We start from the raw sequence: 14,962 nt of genomic DNA, 5'->3' as shown, positions 1-14,962 counted from the left end.
AGTAGACAGTGTCGGCGTCGAACATGAAACACGCAACGCCTACGCCAACGCCTCGTCGAACACCTACGCGTATGAGACACGGTTTAAAAAACATGGAACACAGCGTATCTTCACATTTCCAGTAGCGTTTAGCGTCGTCATCCAGTATAGTTTCTGGTTTCCTTGGTTTTTTGAAAGGCGATAAATAATTCTTTATTTGTTATATTATATTATGATTGTCTTAATGCAGCTTTTTGCTCTCTTCTAAGACTGGACGGACTTTACCATGTATGTTATTAGATATTTCGTAATAATTCGTAATACTATTCTTTTCTTTTGTTAATACTTTAGCACAAAAATACTTCAAAAGTTTACACACTCACAGCTCTTTTGATTCAACGCTTTGCGAGTATAGGCTCCGGCGAGATTCGAACTCACGATCTCCTGTTTACTAGACAGGCGCTTTAACCAACTAAGCCACGGCGCCGTTGTGTTTGTCTGAAGGATAAACGCTACTGAATGTCGCCGTTCAAGATCGTCCACATGTTTCAACCAACCGCGGTTTGTGTTGCTAAAGTTTTATTTAGTCTCTATACGTAGACTTTCCATAAAGTTTCTATTAAAGATCCCACTCCATGTTGGCTAAATAATCTCGGCAAGATTTTCATCCCACATATGCACAACACTCACCCACTCCGGCGCTACAAAACACCCCCCCAAATCGGCGGAATGATTCATTTTCATATTTTCACATGATTTATCCGGATATTTATGGCCTACCAGATCGCAACGATGTTTGCAGCACATTTGGCACACGTTTTCGGAAGGGTGAGAGGAGGGGGGAGTTCGGTTTGGCCGTTTTCATTAGAGCTAACCGGCGGGGAAAACGACACCCGAATTTCGCTCGCTCGCGTCGAGTGGAAAGGGACCTGGTCATGTTGTTGTGTATGCCTTCTCGTGCGTTGTTTTCGCGAAAAAGTTTACGTTTCTGTTTCTGTGAGTCTATGTGGTTTTTTTATTCAGTTTTTGTTGTCTGGCGCACACTGCAAAGATCGGTTTGCGTACCGATCCTTTCATTCGCACGCTTTTTTTGGTGGACGTTGTGGAACGTAAATGCAACGCATGCAGGGATGCTGCCCTTCGTTTGGTTATTTGTTCGATTTTGATCGTTGCAAATTTATTGGCTTACTTTCGTGCTTGTTGTTTTGGCGGCGTTCCTTGGCTGTCCTTCGCTCCCGCTTGCCCTTGCTTTAGCACTAATTCCTTCCGATTTGGCTCTTGTTTGTACTTTGTTCCACAGTTGGTCCACGCCGGAGGAACACACTTGAATGTTTGGATTTTTGTTTTAAAAACTTTTTTATGCAAAGCCAAAATTCCTCATACAACTCATAAAAATTCCACCCGGTACGGTATGGTGCCCTAGCCCTTGTTCGCCCTTTGGACGAATGTACGCTCGATGGCTATTAATTATGCTGAATTGGCAGAAAAGTATCCTAGCCCACTGCTGCTCGGTGCTTCCGCTTTACGCGTTCGATCCGGAAGCATGAGGACAACGGTCTCACTGCCGGCTTATGAAGGATAATTAATGACACTTGAATGATGGTACCGGAAAGGACGATCTGGCTGTGCGTTCGTGTTTATTAAACGTTGTATCCAGGCGTTGAGTATCATCGGAGCGAAACGAACTGAGGATAATCCGTGTGCGTTCGGAAGTGTGTGCATCTGCAATTCCGTCCTCATCAACTATCCTGAAATTCATGCATAGTTTGAACCTCAGTTTTGGCTCAGTCTACTCAATCCATCCCACATCGTTGCATTACCGCATTGATCTATTTTTTACGGTCAAAAGGCCTATACCACATCCTGTCATCACCGGTTTGTATAATCAAACTACGTGCCGGAAAGGCCGGCCGGAGGGCAAAACGGGTCGCCGATACGGATCAAAAGTGCCAAAGTGATTGATGATAAAATGATGGCTCAAATTGTCCTTTGATGAGTTTGCTGCTGAAGTTCGCTTTGATTTACTGAACCTGAGGTAGCATGGGAGGGCGGGTGTCATCGGCAGGAAATAGGTGCTTTTTAGGCCTTTCATAATTTATCGCAGTTCATCCGCGTGTGGTTTTGATGATGGAGCGTTGTAATTTACCCAAAGTGCAGGGCCCTAAAACGTCCTTGTCATGTCCTATTAGTCAGAGGATGATATTTCGCTTTTCGTGTTTCGTGTCGATAATCCATGTTGCATGCGATAAGTTTTTAAACACTAAATACTGATGCATACTATTGAACTTTGAATCATGTATATTTGACGACAGAAAAGACTCTACGATAGTATCAATTACATTACAACGTTTTAAAGTGAAGAGCTATCATTTTGTTTTTGTCGATAATGGTGCACTACGAAAAAGTTTTCATTTTATTGAAATTTCTGGAATGTCGATTTACTTATTTCATCGCTGCACAAACATAATAGACTAACAAGAGGGGAAAACATTAATCATTGCATTTGGAGCACAAAGAAAAACTGGTCTCAAGTTGAGGCTTTAGTGTGGGATTTTTGCATTTTCTCCCCACCGAGTTGTGGTTGTGCGAGTCGCCATTAGGAGCTGAATGAAATTTAATTCTTTGCGTTTGCCATTCAAGCGGATCAGATTTCGGTGAAGAAGAAGCGGATAAAGCGATTCCAGAGCTCGCCGGAATCAAAGGCCAGCAGTACGCCACAACGACATTCAAAGTAGAAGAATATAAAAAAAGACTGGTATCAACCTCAGTCCGCAAACTATCCGAGAGTAATTCAATTCAGCATCATCCGCCCATCCAGCAGTCGGTGGAGGTCCTTTTTTGGCACAGCGTGGGAGTCGGTAAGAAAAATTCCGTCGCTGCCTCTCCTAATGACATAATCATTAACAGAGGGAGGGATGGACGCGGAACGAAACGAATACTCGCGCCAAAGGTGGTTCGAGTTAATAATCCGGTTCCTGCCCATTTGCCTTAGAACGACGATGGACACACAGGGGTGTCGTGTTTTGTTTGTTCGATTTCTTGAGGAAGAAATAATCGGTTCATGGACCTCAAGAGTATGATGCAATTCAGTTCCAACCAACCGTTTACGGTTCTGTGGATCGCAAATGCATCGAATCGAATTTACACTTAATTTTTGGGTCGTCCCACCTGCTGTCTGGAGAGCTTAATTTTAGAATTTCCAAAAGCTTCGAAATATTCACTTAAACAAATTCAAAATTTGTAGGTAAAATTAAAACAATTTAATCTTGTTCATTCGTGCAGTTTCGGAAGCACAAAAGCAATTGATTGCTTTATGTGCATAAAACCGTTCACGGGTTCCCTTCCGCCACATGGCGGGCGAGTTCTTTTCATCTTTTCTAATCAGCCTCCGTATGAAAACCCTCGCATGCTACTGTGCGTCATCATCAGCGGCAGTTTATTGAGTTTTTGTGCGTGTACCGTTCATGTTTTGCTTTAGTTCATTGGAAAATCGCAATTAAATTGCTCTAAATAACGAACATTCACAGCAGCAGCAGCACGTGTTTCCGTGCATCCGGCGTTCGTGTGTGTGTGTGCAGACCACTCGTTGCATGCAGATGCATCATCGCTAACCGAGGCATTCTTCCCACCTTCTATCATTGACCGCTTTCCAATGCCATTTCCACCTTTCCCGCGTGGTGAAGCTCTTATTTCGTCTTTTATCTGCGTTGCTCTATGGTGGTTTTTATCGCTGAAAACGCGCACCCAAATACCAACCAGGTTCGGGGTGTTCTGGCAAAACCAGCGTGGTCTTTTGAAGAGGAGGCCGACCTCCCGGGGAGGAAAAGCGCGAGCGTGCGCGCGCAAAACATCATCCGCAAGCCGGGCGCGTGGGCGACCCGGAATCGAATGTTTGGTCAGTTTTGTAGTTTTGAATAATTGATTTTTCGTGCGGAAATTTCAATTCAAACACCCACCCCGAAGGCTAGGCGGGTGGTAAGCGTTTGGCGCACGCATGCTATGCGCCGTTGCGAATGTGTCTCCGTGGCATGTGTTTTCGTCATTATTTGTAGTGATTTGCGGCATCGTAGTGGGCGAGTTCTGTGCACGCAGCATTTAAAGTTTGTTTTGTTTATTGGTGGGTCCGTTAAATAAAGTATCATATTTTTATCAGAGATATGTCCTCAAAAACATGTGACCAAAATAAAGCGATTAAACATGATATGGTATTCCCTATGTGGTTTTATGTATTCAATAAAATCGGAATGTCTTGATTAAATTTTATGTTTTCAAACGGTTGATTAATGGGTTCATATAAAAAAAAACATCAAATCACATTTCAGTTCTGCTCGATACGTTCTGGCAGAAGTTCATCCCAAAACGAACGTCAACCGTAATCAAAATAAGTCAGATATATTTTTGTCCCGAAGTGAATCAAACGAAGTAATCAGAAACCGATCGAGCGTGGCTAAACGAGCCGTCGATTTCCGTTATGTTGTGTCGTTGATGTCGACAGCTACACGATTTGGTGTCATGTTTGGCCAAATTTAAGTTGCAAGACCATTAAACACCCGACAGCTACCAAATCTCCTTCCCTTCAGGAATACATATAACGATATTCGATATGAAAATCTGTAGAACACCTTCGATTACGTGAGGGAATAAATGTGTTAGTAGGAAAAGGTGTCACAAGTTCACACTTCTTCACTGTTTGATCAAAAGTTAGGGTGGCCTTCCTTCATGGAAAAAGGAGCAGGCATCGAAAATAGGACGAAAACCCCGGAAAGGGAACGTTTTCGACACCCGTTTCAGATCGGATAACAATCGGACATCGATAATCTGAGGTGTAAGTGTGCGTTCTACGAATGTTTTGTAATTCTGTGTGGACCATTTCGACACATTTGGTGAGGATTTTACAAGCAAAGCTCTTGCTTGCATATGAGGGTGGATGTGCGGTGAACATCGGTCTTCTATCATTATCCTGTTTTCCGCAGCGGCAGCTGACTGGAAAGAATAATCGGATGGCAGTGTGTCTTATTGTTGTTGAGGTCCTGTTGTGCGGGAAAATAAGAGAGATTGGACAGTGTTTGAAAGGATCCGAAGGTTGTTGGTCCAGTGACTGTGCATGCCACAATGAAAAAAGGAAAACCCAGCAGCCTGACAAACCGACAATACTTCCACGGCTCTCTGTGCAAAACCATGCGAAAAGTAATGAAAAAAAAAATTCGACCAAACCGGATGCACGTCTTTCTCTTCCTTGTCCTTTGTTTCCGGTGTCCGAGTTGCCGGCCTCTGGTGACAGATGATGAGATTCGCATTCGCTCGACCGTAACGGAGCACGTATAGACGAGCAAATATATCCTTCGGGGGTGCGTCCGGGAGCCGCTGGAACGTCGACAGAACGTTGCCATGTCAGGACTGCACCAAATTGGCACATACGAAAGAGAGAAAAAAAAACTGCAGAAAAAACTACCACGCTCCCTCGGGCACTTACGCGTTTGGCGTTTGGCTGGCAACACTGGCCTATCAACACTGACAGCCCGTTTCTGCAACGCCCGAAAGGTAGGCTACGCAATGTGCGTTGCCCTTTCCAGCACCCGGTCCCCGGGACACTATGGGAGGAAAAAGCAATAAAGTGTCATTCCGTCAGCCGGAAACGGACAACAAAATGTGACACTGACACTTGCACTGACAACTCGGCCAGATGAGCTGTCCGTTTGGGCCGTGTTGGGCCGACGCCTCACACGACGAAGTCTTCGGTGGAAAGCCCTTCACTAATGGAAGAAATTTCTCGTCTCACGCGTACCGTTTCCTTGAGCTTTTCGTGTAGCGAGGTCTAAATTATTGGATGGGTCATAAAATCCCCAGAATGTTCACGTGTGAGAGCAAAAACAGAGCGCAGGCCGCCGTAGGTTAATATGTTTATGCTAATGTTGGCTGGAATGTCGTTTCCCCGTTTTTGGTCGGTTTTCGGGAGACAAATTTGATGAGCTTTTCACACCCAAGCGGGGTCGTTAATGGATGGGGATAAAACCTCCAAAATAGCGTTTGACGGATCGGAGCTTCTCTCTCTCTTTGCCGGCCATAGTTGATGGGACCGTATGTTTGGATGAAAAGCGTCAAAATTTCATCAGTTTGTATAAGGTGGGTGAAAGGTTAAGCGAGTCGCTTTTGACCTCGAGCGCGATAAGCCTACATTTATGGTGGATACCATGGGTTCATGCTATTTAAAACGTGAACACTACGATCTAATGAAACTTAATTAAATGTATTTCCTTGGGTACAATATATTGAAACATATTCTTGTACTTTTGTAAAGGACCTCGAGCATTCCATACAAGTTTATGATCATTATAGAAACAACACAGAGAATAGTTTATCGCTTCTCGTGTTCATTTTCTTCCAATCAACCGTGAATGATACGAAGCAACACTGCGGACGGAGTAAAAACAATCCATTCATGCTGCCAATCGGGGTGAGAAAGACTTTCATCGGAAATCCATCAGATACCGAAGGGGCCACTAACGAGGTGTGCACGCCGTCGATCGCCAGACATCTTAGTGGGCAACTTCAGCAAATTGTTATGACAGTTAATAAACATAACCTCTACACCTTTCGAGTCCGCTTGGCCAATCGAGTGTATATTTATCGCCTTCAATCAATCCGCCACCGGCGGACTCGCGTTTACTTTCCTGACTTTCGCTGTGCCGGTCTGATCGGTGGTCAGTCTTTCGGTTGAAGGTTCGGCCACACTCCGACGCCGAAACGACACCCAGACGTTTGGAAAGTAAAACAAAATGTGGAGTGAACCCAGAAACACTGGTGGGAGGCATTCTGCTTCCGATCCGAACAAGAGGAGGGAGGAAAAGCAGCCCGGTCATCCGGCCTACGGTGGTTCGGGTGGTGCAGGGAAAGCTAGAAAACTATGTGAAAATAATTACACTTCGAGTACCGAGATAGAAGACAAGAACGCCGCCACCGTGCAGTGGGACAAAAACGGCATAATGACACCGATTTTTCTTTGGTTTATGTTACATCTTTTTGTGTGTGTGTCTGAGGCATCGTCTTCCTCCGACGACGTGACAACTTCTCGGGACAAGTGATGCCTTGGTCGTGCCATCGAGATCCGCAAGCGTTGACAGAGGTTACGGCCCACGAAGGAAGAGAGCGCGGCTGGAAAGCGGGACGATGTCGTGAAAGGTGTCGAAATGTTCCAGGAAAATCATCTACCCAACCACCATCGTAACCGCTAACGGTAACGTGGAAGGTTTATGTTTCGCCGCGAGGTTTTTTTACTCTAAGGAAGGTACAAACGGTCGATCTAATGAGACCTTTGCACTCGAAGAAAGTAGCGCTACCAGCTCCAGCCCGAACGCTGACGACGTAATCTGCGGAAACATTTTCGTTCGGCTTGGAAATAGTGCAGTCGGAAATTGATGGTCTCTTTGTGGGCCAAACGATATTAGGGCATATTTGAAGGGGGAGAAAAATTACGGATGTTCAGAAAAGTGTTCTGCTGGCTCGAAAAAGACATGATTCACCGAGCGAAGGAAACCGAACCATTTATTGAAATGTTTCTGCCGGGTGAAAAATGATCGTGACAAGCAAATTTCGCATTTTCAACCGTGGAAGAAGCTACTTCGGTTTCTACCTTCGACATAATTTATGTGCGGCATTTAATCTTCTTAACATTAGTTCGTCTCATTGTCTGTCCGCCGTGGACTGTTGCATATCCCCTACACAACACAACCAAAGGCCCGGTGAGTAATGGGAACTTTATCGCATTTCCGCTTCATTTCTCAGCCCGTCAACTCGCCGCTACCGAATCTCAGTTTGGGTTTGGAGTTTTTGGGGCGGCTGTAAGTAAAATATTGTATTCCTCAGCACGCAGCACACACACACACCCTCCGGGAACATTTAAAGCTTTTCCATTGCGATAATCCTCCTCATCCTGGAACAACCACTTGGAGTACAAATAGGAAAAGCGAACGTGTAACCTCAGATGTTTCCTCAAATCTGCCAGCTGATGCCAACCGTTTGATAGAATGTTGCGGCCTCGAGGAAACGAGGCCAAAGCGATACAAACAAACTTAAGATGTTGTACATCAACATTACATTATTTTAAAAGGGGGAAGAGAACGTGGTGTCGAGTACGTTGTGCTGCACACAAATGGGCAATGACAATAATCGGGTGCATGAATGCGAGTAGAAAAGTTTTTAATCCGCAACAAAGTCGCACCAACACGGTGAGGACTTTGTGAACCGCACGCCATTCGGGGGAAGCGACCGGTTGGGTTTAGATGGAAATGGTGAAAACCTGATGATCACGAGGGAATGTTGGTGATGGAAACTCACAAAAAACGGTTAAATCTGATACATGAACCACTGTATCGCATACGTTCTCGGTTCGTTGTATTCTCTGTTTTGTCTCAACGTGAGGAGGAAAAATTCATCCCGAAGGAAATCCTGCTCGTCATCGGAAAACAGTCCACCGAGGGTATGCAAGATTTCGAGATCGAAATTGGCACTCCGCCGTGGATCTGCGTGCTAATCCCACTCAATTATGATAATAGTCAATCGGGAAGTTGTCGTGTCGGTTTTTCCGATGTCGAGAACAGAGACAGACAACAGCTTTCCTGCGCCGTTCGTAATCCTTTCCGGCTGCTGACACAGTACTACTATAATTGCATTTCGGTCAACCGACCAACCAGCCAGCAAAAACATTATGAGGCAGGATGTTGCACACACACAAACGGGTACCGAACAAGAACCTCTAAAAACTGTTCCAATTTTTCCGATGGTCAGCCATTGTGTGTTGGGGGATGTTGAACCACGGCAAAGGTACTGCGAACTAGAGTTGGGAAGCATAACGAACATGATGATACTCAACCTCGTCTGTGCATGACAAACGAGCCTGGGAGCGGACACATTTTCGGCCAATCGCACACAGACACGTTTCGCTGACAGATCCTTACCGACCGGTAGTCCTTCGTTTCCGCACGCTTTTGTTCTAATTTTCACCCCCCCCCTTGTTGGGCGAGATCACATTTGGAACAGATTTTTGGCACTATCCAGACGGAGGTGAGAAAAGAAGAGCACCACACAGAGGAGTGTCAAGCGCCATCAACATCGGTCGAATGGTTTTGAAAGCAATCAAATTCAATTTGCATAAATTACATTGTTCTAATGGATTTCATAAAGTTTGTTGGTTTTGGGTTGTTGCGCGGGCGCTGAACGCCAAAGGACGAAGGAGTTCCCGTTTGGCAGGACTTTTTATCGGAAGTGAAGCCCCCCCCAGTTGGCTTCGTGGGTGAAATCGGAAACCCGAAAGGTCTGAAGGCCCGCAAGCCCCTGTTTGCAATGTAAATGAAATATGATAAAAGCATCACTGTTCAACCCTCGCTCGAGGAACAAACGGTAGAAAGGCGGGTTTTCACCGTTCAACGCTTAGGGGAGTTTTTTCACGGATTATTATCTTAAACGGTCGTTCGGTGTCCGCGTGATTTGAGCTAATGGAGTGTACTATCCTTTCCGTTGTTCTGGTTTGGAAAAAAACCTACCAGCTCCCAACCGGAACTCAATTTAAATTAGGCAAACACCGATATTGGATACTGTTTGAGTAGGCTCATGTTAGATTTAAAATACAATTACTTGTGTCTTCAATGCTTTTTAAGAAAATTTGAGTAGAATGTAATGAAAACCACTTTTTAAAACATTATAAATAATCCATAAACTCGTTACTAATAACATGTATTTATTTTTCTTATCTCATTGCAGGTGAGTTACATGCATCCGTTATCGTGGAGTCCTGTAAAGATGTCACCGTTATTAACGATATTTACGTTGGCATCAAACAAACGTGCTCCAGAAAAATGGGCCCATTTCAATAATCTCTTTCCCCGAAACGACGAACCAAGCAAGCCTCCTGAAGTGTTTATTTTCGTCGGGCATTATCACCCGCCAACCCCGTCAGATTGCCGGTTCTGGTCGGTTCCTGCGTGTCTCGTCTACGATTCCAAATATAGGTTAGGGAAGCGATCGACTGTCGGCGTACGCAAGTGGCCGCAAACAAAGCGAAGCGCAGAACACGGGATCGCGTCTGGCGACGGTTGTCACCTTCTGTAGCCTTGCGCGCCTGCGGGAGTATGAGTCAGTTTTTAACGGTTCTCGGGTTCACTGAACAGCCACAACAGTTGGTGGGTCATGTGCAGGCCCTATCGCGAACATCGCGCATCGAAACATCCACGTGTGCTCCGTTGGAGTTTCCCGTTTTCTCGGCCACTATCGGAACGATTGTCAAAGTGTCATCAGAAGTTGTTTATTTTACGTCTCACTGAACTAGTTCGTCCAAATTCATTTTGGTCAGAATCGAGCGATAAGTATCATGGGAGATATATTTTATTCCAAATTTCTGATCAACTTTTATTTTTCTCCGTAGGCTTTGGCGGAAGTACCTCTGAAGGTGTTAAAAGGGAAATAAATAATTAAATCTACAGCGCTTCGTTACCCCGATCCAACGTTTACGATCGGACAAAGTTGCTACTCCGATTTGGTTCTGAAGCGTTGTCGCCTGGTCATGGCGGTTGTACTATTTGATCAGTGATAGCGTTGGAAGTGTCGTGCAAGGTTCAACGACCGTCTTACACGTGTGCTCCCGAAATGGTCATCGGTTGGCTGTACGTCGCAACCTAAATCCAGACCGGTTCCAGAACGTTCGAGAACGCTCATAATCCAACATCAAAAGCTATTTTCAATCTGCACTTAGCGGCAAACGGATGGAGGAAAATCATGTCCCACGGAGCGAAAGGTTCATTTTCCAACGCTCCATCCGAAATCCTCCCCCACGCAACGAGGCTGCATCTTTCAAGCTGCACTCCGCGCGAACGACGAAAGCTTTCGACGTGGGATGACTTTATCATAATTAGATTTTTCAATTTGGCTCCCGAGTGACTCGACGATGGCAAACAGTCATAGTACACAGAGTGTATTCCAACGGCGAAAAGATCAATATGGCACGACATTTTAGCTTTTCGCTTTGCGCCATCCAGTCTGTTTCGGTTGTGCCCTGGGTCCTGTTTTTCGTTTGTGCTGAACCGAAAGCCTCTTCTCGCTGCACGTGAAGCAATTTTCATCATCCATCACGTTTGATGTAGCTATGTGTTTGTACTTTGACATTGACATACCTGCGAATCATCTTTGGTTTCATGTTGCATTTTCATGTAGCCATATTGTCTTTCATACTACTTTTCTGTAGAGAAAGCTCTAACAGTTTTACTTCTATTCCTTTAAACACGAATACAAATGATAAACTCGATAAACATTAAATTTCATTCCTGTCTAACGGTAGTGTGTGATGAATATAAAATATTATTTACAAATTCCTGCTTGCTGATAGCGTGAAATTACTTGCAAATTCACACCTCCATCAAAGTGGAAGCGACATTTTGCATGCACACTCAACATTGATTGTATGCCATCCATCAGGCGGTCGAATCGTGCCGTTGGGCTATTTCTAAACTTCGCTTTAGAACAACTCTCCATCCTTGCGGAAACTCCTCCTTCGTCTTCGTTTATCTACCGCAGTGCTATAAATGACCGTGAAAAGTTCACGACTCTGCCACGAATCATTTTCCCTTAGCTTGGGTGCTCAAATGCCTTTGCGCTTCGTTTGTCGTCACGGAAAATTATGGGCAAAAATAATATGACAGACTGCAACTTGAGTCCACAACACTCGGCTCTCTCTTTGCAACTCTTGTGCACAGAGGTTATGTGTTCGCACTCCCGCCGATCGGCATGGGCATCGGGTTTCGGTTGGTTTGCATACTTCAGAAGAAAGCGTAAATAACTGTAATAAAATAGAAGTGAACGAGCAGCACGATGTGCCAGAGCGAAGGAACTCATCAGGTCTCAAGGTGCTATTAGAATCGGCAAACATTCGTATCTTGAAGTGTTTGGATAAAATTTATTTCCGTCCCACACTTTAAGGGAACTCTCACTCTCGGTGGAAAGGGTTGGTGACAACTCTCCGGGGGTGGATGGAATTTTCCCGTCCCAAACCGACAACGTTTATCTTAAACGGATGCAGACCGCGTAACCGACATGGCGATCATGGTACAGTGGTTCAAAGGAGCCCCGGGGTCGAAGGATCCATCCCTGTGGCAGATAACGAAATTGGGGAAGAAAAATATGCAAATCGGTTGGAAAAACGTGCCTCTGGTTTGGCATCCTTCCCGAGGTTTCGTCCCTGTTGGGTTGCCAGTTGGGAGTGACAGTTGTGTGCATAAACCATCGGCACTATCTCACTTGCTCGGATCTCGGATTGGTGCGGCGGGCGAGGCTGTTATGCTAATGCCGAGCAACCGACCCGGAAAAGGCCACGTGCCTGTCAAATGGAACAGGAAGCGTCTTACCGACCATCTAATTAGTCCACTCTTTCAATTCATTCGTGTGTGTGTCATATCCCGAGTTGCTTTAGTTGCTGCAAAAGCACCCCCGAAAGCACTCCGTTCTCGATTATCCCCTTTAATCGGTTGGCTCGATGCCAGCAAGCGCGGACGTTCATGCCGAGACCGTCCGTGATCCAACAGGCGCTCCAAGGACATATGGAGCATGGGTTCGAAACTTCCGGCGAATGTCATGTAGAAAGTCGACCAATTTACAACCACCATTCACGAAGTATCCTTCGCTTTTGTCGGTCCCGGATTTCTCCTGGACGTATCTCTTTTTTTGTGACCGTGCCGCGACTTTCTTTGACAGAGGTTGCAGCTTCCTTAAACTTCATCCGGAAAATGTTCTTCCTTGTCTGGTCGTTCCGTTCCGGTTTGGGGGGGGAAATTTTCTCATAATGCCAACGGAATTCTAAACATGTCCGTTCGTTGCATCCACTGTACAGCTGCATGTGGCCTCAACGAGAAGACATTGTCGAGGATTGTAGGAGAGTGGTAAGAATGCAGGAACCACACAGACACCCGAAATATCCAGGAAACTGTTGGAAATTACAGCACGAACTTGAATTTTCGCTCATGCCTGCTCCGTTGCACGAATGTTTCTTTCCCTTAGGGAGTAATAACTGTGGATGAAGGATAGAGTTAAAGCTCCGTAGAGTTTCCAACAAGGACGAACCGAAACCTCCGGTCTCGACCAGTGATCGACTTTTGTGTAAATAAAGACACTAACCCAAAACCTCGACAGCCAAGCTAGCACATCGGGAGTGTGCTCTAGCCGATGGACCGTTTCTTCTACACCGCTTCTCTTCCCTCTGCTCGGAGCTCCCTTCACCATCACTCGTTCGATTCATGAAAGTGGTGCTAATTGAGAACGAACGATAGAGTCCGCTGTGGCTCACATCGAGGTTAGCTAAGTACTTTGAACCTCCTCCGCGCGTTTGGGAAGCTGCAGTCGAGTGTATCGGTTGCTAATGGAAGGGTTTTGTTTAGATTCTTATTTACACCAAAACCTCCGACATGACCCCGCCCTTGAGTAGCTGTTGCATGTTGAACCATGAGCAGAGATCTCCTCTTTTTGGTGGATGCTTTAATCTGCAAGCTAAGTAGAAACAAAAATGTATTCCATTTGTTAACATCTCGTTTGCGTGGGCAACCTTTAAAGCTCCTTCGCAAATGTTTAGCAGTCAGTTCATTAGCATTACTGTGATTAAATTTACATAACCCCAGTATGCAGAAGCACCTTCCAAACGGGTACCTTTCGGAAAAGGAGAAAGAAGAAAATCCGATCCAATTTCGCAAGAAATCGTCGCATCGCAAACCCCTGCTTGGCCCCAAAACCCGCTGCTCGTCATAAATCAAAACACATGTCACCCATTGCGCGGTGGTGGTGCCGGTTTCGTCACCCATCTTCGCTGACGATGTTGCAGTGATTTAAATAAATTGAAATTTGCACTCCCAGTGCACGGAAGGCACGCGACCCAAGCGTTTTGGTACCATTACCATCGCTTGCGCGACCGGTTTTCGTGATTCAGATGCAAATTTGAGGCACACTTTCTTCGCGGATTCCTCACTGCGGGCGCCCGGAGGGTCTCGTTGCAAAATTGATTCGTCCACCCTTTTCGTGCACCCTTCCACCCTTGTATGGCAATCATATCATGGCATGTGCTTGCAGAGTATGCTAACTTAATTCAATTAAATTAGATTAATCAAATTCTTATTTATACTGAACCAGCCAATCACTCCTTGGGTCGGGAGATTGTTGTGTTGTTGAGGAAACCCTCTGGCTTCTTTCTTTTCGTGTGTCTCTGCCATTTAATTCCATGTATCAGAAACTGCCTTTCTTCGTACCTTCGTAGCTCTTTTTCACTCTAAAGTACAAGGAAATAATTACTTCTCGAAAGACATATCCCTTCACCGATGCTCAGCCGTGTATTAAGACATTAAAGTTAATCATCAAAATGCATCCTCGATGGAGACGTTCAGCAGTTCATGGATATGTGCTTGTGTGCGCACGAATTTTCCTTCGGAATGCAATTTACTGCCACTAACACAACGGTTCGTCGGTTGTGGTCGCCCGCTTGGCGTGAAGTGAACGAATGCTCCGAACGCTTCGATGACTTCCGATTGAACTTTATCGAAGGACGGGAGGATGAGGAGCAACCCGGGAACGGTGTCTGGTCGGCCCGGGCTGTGGCTTGGTTAATTGGATTAAAGGCAATTTCCCTCTCGGGTGTTGATAATTATTTGCAAATAATCTAATTGCTTCCCACTGGCAAGCAACGTCCTGGGCCGGTTCCAAGGGCGACGAAGCGAATACCGACGATAGTGTTTAATCAATTGCATTCCAAAGCTATATGCGGGTGAAAGAAGGAAGCAAGAAACTCAGGTTAAATTTTAGCAACCAATCCTTAAACGTAATGTTTCTGGGTTCATGTTTTGAAGAAAGAGTGTACTGTGAAAATAAATTTTGTTTATGGTATAGGACTGATATACTTGTATTGAACAAAAAAACTCACTGTTTAAATCATCCGATCCACTTTAAATGATTGTGATTTCAA

The 14,962-nt window shown here is 45.2% G+C and overlaps 1 protein-coding gene and 1 non-coding gene across 3 annotated transcripts in view; one reads left to right on the top strand and one right to left on the bottom strand.

Annotated features, from left to right (window-relative positions):
- The window catches only part of LOC131281379 (probable G-protein coupled receptor Mth-like 1), a 135,006-nt gene that overhangs the window by 88,164 nt on the left and 31,880 nt on the right, over positions 1 to 14,962 (top strand). The gene's annotated exons all lie outside the window — the stretch shown is intronic.
- On the bottom strand, positions 393 to 466 carry Trnat-agu (transfer RNA threonine (anticodon AGU)). Its single transcript has one exon. It is a non-coding gene; the product is annotated as a tRNA-Thr (tRNA).

This window comes from Anopheles ziemanni, chromosome 2 (genome assembly GCF_943734765.1).
Source record: "Anopheles ziemanni chromosome 2, idAnoZiCoDA_A2_x.2, whole genome shotgun sequence".
Classification (NCBI taxonomy): Eukaryota; Metazoa; Arthropoda; class Insecta; order Diptera; family Culicidae; genus Anopheles; species Anopheles ziemanni.
The sequence above is the reverse complement of the archived record's forward strand: the minus strand, read 5'-3'. Positions and strand labels throughout refer to the sequence as shown.